General features: G+C 38.5%; 1 pseudogene; it reads left to right on the forward strand.

Annotated features, from left to right (window-relative positions):
• Positions 1 to 8,574, forward strand: part of LOC114477563 (ras GTPase-activating protein-binding protein 2-like) — a 32,135-nt pseudogene extending 23,561 nt beyond the window's left edge.
• The last annotated feature ends 1,373 nt before the right edge of the window (positions 8,575 to 9,947 follow it).

A 9,947-nucleotide genomic window follows, 5' to 3' on the forward strand; every position in this document is an offset into this window, starting at 1 on the left:
TAGTACACAAACTGCCGTAAAATAGGCTGACCGGATGGAGACGAAAGGATTGGGCACTGACAATGCCAGTGCTAGGCTAATGCTAAAGTTAGGCTAATGGTAACGCTATGTTAATGCTAATGCTAGGCTAATGCTAATACTCGGTTAATGCTAATGCTAGACTAATGGTCACGCTAGATTATTATATATTTGCGGACGATCCAGCAGAAGTCCCCATAACAGTATAGGTACAACACTTACTCTGCAAATTAAGCGGAAAAAGGCAGACGAGAAGCAACAGAATAAAGTCAAACACTGAAGAGGAATGGATCGCTTTCACTTTGCAACCTCGCGGACCTCCGTGACTGCGGAGGATCTGCCGCACACACACACTGGCTTCAGAGGGAGAGTGAGAAGAGATGGGATAAATCATGTGTAAACCAAAGAGAAGCTTATTCAAGTTCATTTTACAGTCTAAATTCAGCTGGCGCTCAGAGCAGCTGAGATCACAGCCGCCTCTGTGAGCTCTCTGGCGCAGACAAGCCGACGGCAGCAGCTGCTGCTTGGGACTAACTACAGAGTAATATGTGCATTCATATCAGAGTATCTAAAACACTAGGAAAATCTCCACTAACACAAGACAACGTCTATACATTAGTCTCTGTTGAGGAAAATGTCGTAAAGAGCGTTCACAAAATATACTGGTAAGGGAGGTTAAGTTTTGGTTTCGCTTTCAAAACGAAGCAGAGGGATGATTCTACAAACTGCATCTTTAAGTACAGTCCCGAAGCATGTGTACTTTACTTAGCTGTCACCCCTGCCTGTACTTGAGTATCATGTAACAGTACTTGTACGTGAGTAGGATATATCAGTACTTGTACGTGAGTAGGATATATCAGTACTTGTACGTGAGTAGGACATATCAGTACTCTTTACAGCTCTGCTTTTGGGCCATGTGGATCATTTTGAGCATCTCGGGATGACGAGCTGTGTTTATAATTCAGAGTTTTAGACTCCTGGCAGCTTCCCTGTCAAACATACCATGACCAAAGCTGTGATTCACTTTTGGCTGGTTGAAAATATAAAAACACAGAGAGCCTTTGTGTCGGAGCAGGAGCAGGACAAGTGGAGGGCGCGTGGTGAGAGGATATAGTTGATTTGGAGTCAGTTAGCAGCTCATGCCTATCATAATGGACAATAGGGAAAGAGCCAGTGTCTCCCTCCCCTTTGCTTTCCTTTCTCCCCTCACTTTGGTCTCCTGGCGTGCCTCCCCCTGGAGACACGAGCCGGGGGCTGGGCGCTCTGATGGCCAAGCGTGACATTTAAACCCCTGCCCTGCGGTAGCTTCAGGGGAGCTTTGTGGATAGGATGGGGGGGGCTGCAGAGAAGTCCATCTGAGCACAGAGAAAATGAAACAAGGGGTACGGACGGACAGAGGCCCTGCACCCTACGGAACACGTGCAACTTGATGCACACCGACTAACTTCCTCCCCCTTCTCCATGTTTCCCCAGCAGAAGTCCGTCATGGGGGCCCCATTGTGCGTGGGCCTACTGCTGAAGAAAAGGGCCCTTTGGTGGTAGACAATTCAGCTGTCCACTCTGATCACAATGGGGGTACATCCCATTGCTTCGAGCATCTGTTTCAACTCGGGCTAGGTGTCGTCCCCTCGCACTGACCATACGTGCACGGTGTACGACTAAATCCCACCACCACCTGCTCTCAGACTCCCTTCCTTTTATCATTCCTTATTCAGATCAATAACGTTGACTCCACTGCAGTATCCCTCAAAAGACAAAGTAGAAAAGCCTGGCGTTGGTTGTTCACCATCAACAGCCGGGGTGTTTTGTACAGTGTGGGGGCCAACTGTACGATCTGATTAAGGCATGCATGAGAAAGAAGATACTTTAATGTCATGACACGAGGCACACAGTCATCCACAGGGGTTTCTGTCTCCTCCCTGCAGCCAAACCCATGGCAACCTATCGCCCCCTGGTGGCTCTTTAGTTTATTTCACCCTAATCGGGACAATCTCAAAATAGTTAAAATTTAAAAAAAAAACCTAAAAAAAAAACAAAACAACACAGAATATTAGACTAATTTTTTTCTGCAAAATCTGGCAGATTTGTATTTATTTATCATTTCATCTATATAAGTATTATTTTTAAGTAAATGTTCAAGCCAAGTCCTCCCTTTGTTTTATAGGTTTATATATATATATATATATATATATATATATATATAAAGAACAGCACCCAATAATGCACTGTGGTGGCTTCCCTCATAGTTAAAACAAATAATTTCGCAGTAAAATAAAGTTGTTAATTAGTATTAACTGTTGTTGAAAAGCTTATTTATTTCTACTCAAGATCATGTTTTTTTTTTTTTTTTTTTGTTAGGTTTTCTTCAAAATATGGGTAATTTTTCAATTTTTCCAATTTTTCTTTATTGATTGATACATCTATTACTAATTTAAAAGTAAATAGTCAAGTCCTCTATTTTATAGATTTAACTTGTTTATATATATATATATATATATATATATATATATATATATATATATATATCTTTGTGATTTTTAGGCATATTTTAGTATTATATTTAACATAAAGAACAGCACTTGATTGATGCTGTACTGTGCTGGCTTCCCGCAAGGTTCAAATTGATAGTTTCACAATAAAATAAAGTTGTTTGTTATTATTAACTGTTGGTAAAAATTTCATTCTACCGAGGATTATGTAAAAATAGTTGATTTTTGTATATATTTTCTAAACTAGCCATAAAATGATATTATGTTTTCTGCAAAATCTGGTAGATTTTTGTTTATCATTACATCTGAATAGAATATCACTAATTTTAAAGTAAATAATCAAGTCAAGTCCTCCCTCTGCTTTGTAGTTTTTTTCTTTATTATTTATACCTTTGTGATTTTTTTTATTTTTTATGCACATTTTAGAATTATATTTAACATAAAGAACAGCACTACTGTGGCTTCCCTCAGGGATGGATGATCAAAACTAATACACATTATTATTATTATTATTATTATTATTATTATTATTATTATTATTATTATTATTAACAGTTAGTGAAAAGCTCCACACAAACCTTTTTGCTCATCAGAAACAAAGAAAAAATACAAATTATTCTGCATCAATAACATTGGTGGCGACTGCAGGTGAGGGTAAAGTGTATTATATTAATTGCAAAGTGTTATAATTTAAATGCAGTGGAGTGCAGGTGTAAAAGTATAGACAAACAAACCCTTATATATACTGTATATATATATATATATATATATATATATATATATATATACTGTATAACTACACACACACACATGCGCACAGATACACATACAGTGAAGGCGATACAGTGATAGGGAAGCGTTAATCAGCTTGGAAACATTTGCTGCCCTTCTGGCAAGGTCAAAGAGGTCACAGTCCCTGAGCTGTGTGTCCACTCCTTTCCTCACTACCCCCCCTCCTGCTCTGTAGCCCTGCCCCCCTTTGGGGCCTTTAGGCCCTGCAGGCACAATCACCGCTTCCACAGCTATAGTCTCACAGAAGCTTTAATCTATACAGAGCTCTGGGTTGGACTATGTCTGTCTGTCTGTCCATCAGTGGGTCAGTGTGTCTTTCCAGGACCAAACCAATCAACTAAAGGAGCCAATCAGGATCTGCACGAGTGTCCGTCCGATGCATGGGCCCTTCCTGCTGTTTGAGCAGATGATTGATCTGTTAACACTGGCTACTGGGTGTGTGTCCCTGAATGTAATTTCAGAATTCCTTTCTGGGAGACGTGTGTGTACAGAAATGAAGTAGAGGCCCAAGATCTGAGTGAGGGATTGAGGACAGGGATGAAGTCAAGTTTTCATTTAGAATTTATGATCTCAACAAAATTATTGCGTCCCCAAAACTCTCCATAACAGTATATTTCTTGAACTACTAGATGTAGTTCATCTCCTGTACCTGGAGGTGTAACATGGGGTTTCTCCAGGTATTTTAAGGTGAAGAAATTATAAATATTATATTGTTTAAACAATTCAAGAATAGTTATTTCTATAGGATTCATGAACACACAAGAAGTAAAAGTTAACACACAACCATATGGCTCTTTGAATTTAGTTAAATAGTCGACAACTTTAATTGACTTAAGCATTTTCATTTTTTTTACAAAATAATGTAGCTTCCACTGACAACAAAATGGAAGCAGCGAGCAAAAGTGATAGTAATGGATTACAAGTACTCACGTTACTGTAACTCAGTTGCTTTTATGCGTACTTGTACTTTTTTGAGTATATTTCTAAATCAGTCATTCTACTTGTACTTAAGTATGTTTTTAAAAAAAAGTAAAATATTCATTACATTTCTACACCTAACCGTGACTGAGGAAATTGTGTTTTGTTTTTTTAAATCAAACATTCAAATGGATCACACAGCTGACCAATCAGATCAAACGTAATGCACCGCGCCAAAGGTTATAAATGGAGCTACTGTATACTTAGCATTTGGACTAGGCAGAGCATATACTTAGACATTTATTTTGAATTGAATTTATTGATGTTGTTTTCTTTTTGACAAAACTTTTATTTCATACAGATGCCTTTGTGGAAAATAAATTAAGTTCCAATTGTGCAGGATTTAATCTTTTCCTTTTCAAGTTTATACATGAGATGTTTAATGTATGCAAAGGAACCGTGGCAACATTTATTACCAAAAATAAACGCGGAGGGTGAAAGTAATTGGAATTTTTACTTTGGGGTACATTTTCTTTGTACTTGAGTATTTTACATGCATGAATTACTCAAAGGTGAAAAGTAACGAAGTACAAATACTTCGTTTCTTGTCACTGTTACTGTAGTTTTTTTCTGGTATCTGCACTTAACTTGTGTATTTATTTATTTTTTTGGTGTCTTTTTACCTTTACTCCTTATGATTGTAATCAAATATATGTACTTTCTACTCCTTACATTTAAAAAACAAGCTCGTTACTTTTTAGACCTTCCAAGATGACGTCACGATGAAAAAAGACGCAAACATTTTCAAGGTTTTAAAAATGTTAAAATCAAAGCTGCTCTGGGTTTTATTTAGCATTTGCACTTTTTTTTTTTTCTTGACAAATTTCTTTTACAAATTCTATTTATAACAAATGCTAAATTCTCCAGGTGTTCAAATGGGCCACAGATTTAACTTGTTTCCATGTACCAGTATTCTACAAGTTCTTAACAAAATTAAAGATATGGAATTTGCTAATTACTGAAGGGACATTTGTTTTACTTTTTCACTTAATTACATTTAGTAGCATGTACTGTTTTACTTTTACTCAAGTAAGAAAGCAACTTAAATACTTTTACTTTTACCAGAATCATTTTTTATTCAAGTATGTATACTTTTACTTTTGTTACCTCTGGAATTACTTGTACTTGTGAACAATTTCAATCAAATAACAGTACTTTACACCTCTGTCTGTACCTGTTTACCCTATGTAGTTGAAAAGCAACACAAACCAGTGCACCCCTTTGTGAAACAGTAAAGATATAAAGTAAAAATAAGACCATAAAAACGGAGGTATCTAAAATACATTGTGCACCTGTAAAATTTTTATATCGCCAGTATTTCATCACCTAGCAAACCTTGCTTTTAGAATATGTTTTTAAAGCTGAAAGGTTAGCTAACCCTCCTTCATTTCACAGCTCATAAAGAGCACCAATGCTTTTGTCCACTGTGGATTCCCTAAGTCCATTTTTGCTGTAATGCGTCTCTGTGATCAGAAATACCCATAAAAAAGAACCAGGGACTATGAAATAAATGTGATGACCAGAAAGACAACGCTGCCGATTTGATGGAGTCTCCCTTCCTCTCCCCGCCCTCTGGCCTGCTGCAGACGTGGTGAGTGGAAAGGCCTGCTTGGATATGCATCACAAAGGCTTCCTTCAGTATTGATCCGCAGTGGGTTTAGGCAGTCTATCAGCAAATGTCCCCCTCTCTGGGAAAAAACAATAGGAGATTAAAAACACACCGCTTGCTGGGCGGAAGGCTGCTGATGGGACCTTATCTGGGCCCAAAGGTCACTGTGTACAGATATAATCCACTTTCACTTAACAGCTTCATTTAAGGCACCTTACATGCAAATGGTGGCATTTTGGAGTCAATTTTAAGGTAAAGTCTATTTACTCACGTTTAAATACGAGAACTGAATCAATTCAGATCACAGAATTAGTCAACTGAAAATGTCTCATGCTTTTCTACCTATTTATCATTTACTTGCATTACTGTAACTTGAAACTCGTCAGCTTCGATTGTTGCAAATATCTATATTATTATTATTATTACTGTTGTATATGTCTGTGGTAGTAATAGTTTTATTATTATTTAATCTTATTTATCTTTATCTACCTTATTTGGTTAAAGGTGAACAGTCTTGTACTTAATTATTTACTTTTTTCTTTCTTTTCTCTATTTTTTGCCCTTGAGCAAGGCACTGAACCCCAATACTGCTTCCTTCATTGTAAAGCGACTTAGAGTACCCAGAAAAGCTGGTGAATTTATGAAATTTCACAAATGATGAAAGATGAGGATTCATTTTTTTTGTTTTTTTTTTAAAACTGATCCAGAATCAGGGGATTGATCTGGATCCCCTCTACAATGTAATAGAATATTTCATGGTCACTCTAAGGTCTATCTTTGGTTATTTTTTATTTAGTTTTTTTGTAAATTGTATTCTACAATAAACTCTCTGCATTACATGGGCCTATAAACTAGGAGCATATACATGTCCAATAATTTTTAAACTCGTTTGTTTGTTTGGCAGATCTTTGATTGTTGTTATTTATTATTATCATCTTTACTGCAAAGTTTTTACATCCAGGATGTTTTCTTCTGCTCTTCTTTATCATCATTATCATTTTTAGCTGCCCTGAGGAGGTGTTCACCCACAAGATCATCTATCAGATATGAGCAACTCAGGTTGACTAGGGCTGTGTTCATGTGGATGGTGGCAGAGGGAAAGAATAGGTGTTTGATAAACGTGTTGTGATGATGCATTCATTCCGTTTTAGGTTTATGACCTATGGTCTGTGGTCAATAAAGTTTAAAAAAAAAAATTAACAAAGAAAAAGCTGAGTTATGACATTGCTTGCTGCCTGGCAAGCTCTTTTGGAGAGCTGGAATCAAAGATCCGAACACCGATGATGACTGTTTTATAGTTCTAATGTTTTTGATAGTACTTGTTTTAGACAATTTGATGATGTCTGATGTCCCCCCATTTTTTTCTTTTACAGCATCTAACATTGTTTACCGAAGAAATGGTGATGGAGAAGCCAAGTCCCCTGGATGTAGGGCAGGAGTTTGTGAGGCAGTATTATACTGTCCTAAAGAAGGCTCCAGCTTCTTTGCACAGGTTTTATGGAAGGAGTTCTTTCTTTGTTCATGGAGGACTTGATCCGAATGGAAATCTGCAAGAAGATCAAGTCACTGCAGTTCAGTGAATGCCGCACAAAGATCTGGCACGTGAATGCCCATGTCACTCTGAGTGATGGAGTTCTTGTACGGGTGCTTGGAGAGCTGTCCAACAGTGGCCAGCCAATGAGGAAGTTTATGCTGACGTTTGTGCTTGCTCTAGACGGTTCAATTGCCAACAAGTTCTATGTGCACCACGACATCTTCCGCTATGAGGATGAAGTATTCGGAGATTCTCATGCTGAGCTTAAAAAAGAATCAGAGGAAGCTGTGGAAGAGGAGCCAAAGGAGAGGCAGCCATCCCCTGAGCCTCACCCTGACACTAATGGAGTAGAGGCGCCAATGGAAGAGCCAGCTCCAGAACCAGAGCCTGAGCCTGAGCCAGACCCTAAAGCAGAGGAGATCAATTCTGAAGGAGAAAATAAAGTTCTGGAAGAAATTAAGGACAAAGCACTATCACAAGTTCATGAGGAATCTCCCACAAATACTCGGGAGGCTCCCAAGACATTATCCTGGACCATGATGATCAGCAAAAATCAGTCAAGAATAGAGAAGAGGAAAGCGGGCACAGTCGCCCCCTCTGGTATCCCCCCTCATGTTGACAAAGCAACACCTCCTAGAGTTGAGATGCAAACGGCACCCCTGCGCCCCAAAGAACAGCGCACTCGTGACAGACTGAGCGTCCCTCCACGAGGCCCTAGACCTGGTGGCAGAGATGGTGAGCCTGGGGTTACAGACAACAGGAGTGTTGTTCGACACCCTGACAGTCACCAGCTGTTTGTTGGAAACCTTCCACAGGACATTGATAAACGCGAGCTCAAGGAATTCTTCATGACATATGGAAATGTTGTGAACCTGTGGATTAACACCAAGAGCGTTAAGGGAAATTTACCCAACTTTGTATTTGTGGTGTTCGACAACTCTGATTTTGTTCAAAGGATCCTGGAGGCGCAGGTAGAAGGGCCCATAATGTTCCAATGTAAGGTGCGTCTCAAAGTGAAGGAGAGGAAGCCGAGGGCAGTCCGTGAACAAGAGACCCGTCCCCGCCGGGTGGACATGGCCCCTAAACTAAGCATGGGCTCTGGAAGAGGAGCTGGTGGTCAGGGAGAAGGTCGCTTCACAACCCAGCGTCGCTGAGACGAACATTGCCAACAAAGTGGATGAAGTCTCATGTTCATCTTCAAGTGTTGTTGAAGATTTTCATGTAAAAAAATATGATATACTGTATTTGTTTTTCTTTCTTTACTTTGTAGTGTAACCTAGCTGGTCAACCAGTTGTTAATAAAAATCAATAAAAAATACCCAGAAAAGCGCTATATTAAATGATGTATAATAATAGAAATAATAATTTATTTTTCTCTTGTTTGGTGTTTGTTCTTCATTTGAAGTAAATATTGAGCGGCTGTAACGCAAGCAATTTCTCACTGGGATTATTAAAGTATTTCTGATTCTGAAATTACATTCTTGAAAACTAATGTACTGTATACATAAAAAGGTCAGTCTTTATTTGAAGTTTTATACATAAGGCTGACACTACGCTGTCATTAGAATAAATAAGGTGTCATTAAGCTGCCATTAAGTGTTGTTCACAAAATTATGACACCTTTGGAACTATGTTGGCATTTTGTGGGTTAGGTGGAGGGATCTAGTGTGGTTAGGTAGGATAACAAAGGGTTAAAGCAGAGGTGTCAAACTCATTTTAGTTCAGGGGCCAATTACACAACAGTTTAATCTTAAATGGGCCACAGATTTTATGCTGGAAAACGAGTAATTTTAACATTATTGAGCCCTAGTTTGTACTTCTACGTATACAGTACATAAATTATAAAGCATGCAAGAAACAAACCATATCCAAGCTGATATCAGTCCCAAAAGGATCTTCACTTTAAATACCCTAGATTTTGTGACCAATTTAATTAAGGGAAATACTATGTAAAAATGTTGAGTTTTTCAACTGTTTCACTTTTAAAAAAACAACTGCAATCATGCGATAGAAGCACCGGGAAAACTGTGAGCTTCTGCAAATATTGATAAGATTCATTTACACAATGATTTGTGTTTTTTCTCTCATTTTTATTTTCTCCTGCGGGCCAAATTAAATGCTATAAAGGGTCGGATTTGGCCGGTTTGCATTCGTGTTGTGACCTGTTTGCAGGTTTTCGCAACGGAAGTGTTTCCGATGGACCGGTATTACAGACGGACACGTTTCTGGCAGATGTTTTTAACCCACCAGAACAGTTAAGAACAAGAAGAAGACATCGAAACGCGTATGAAAGTAAGTGAAAGTTGATTAGGACACTCTTATATTTTTCATATCAGGCTATCATATCATAATACCCGTCCGTTTGTAATACCGGTCCGTCGGAAACACTTCCGTTGTGGCCGGTTTGCATTCGTGTTGTGACCTGTTTGCATTTGTGTTCGTTTCTGTAAATGCAATCACCTGACACTTCCCGGCCACCGTAGATTTGGCCCCAGCCCATGCTTTTGACACAAGATTCACTAGCTCA

The sequence above is a fragment of the Gouania willdenowi genome, chromosome 16, assembly GCF_900634775.1.
Source record: "Gouania willdenowi chromosome 16, fGouWil2.1, whole genome shotgun sequence".
NCBI lineage: Eukaryota > Metazoa > Chordata > Actinopteri > Blenniiformes > Gobiesocidae > Gouania > Gouania willdenowi.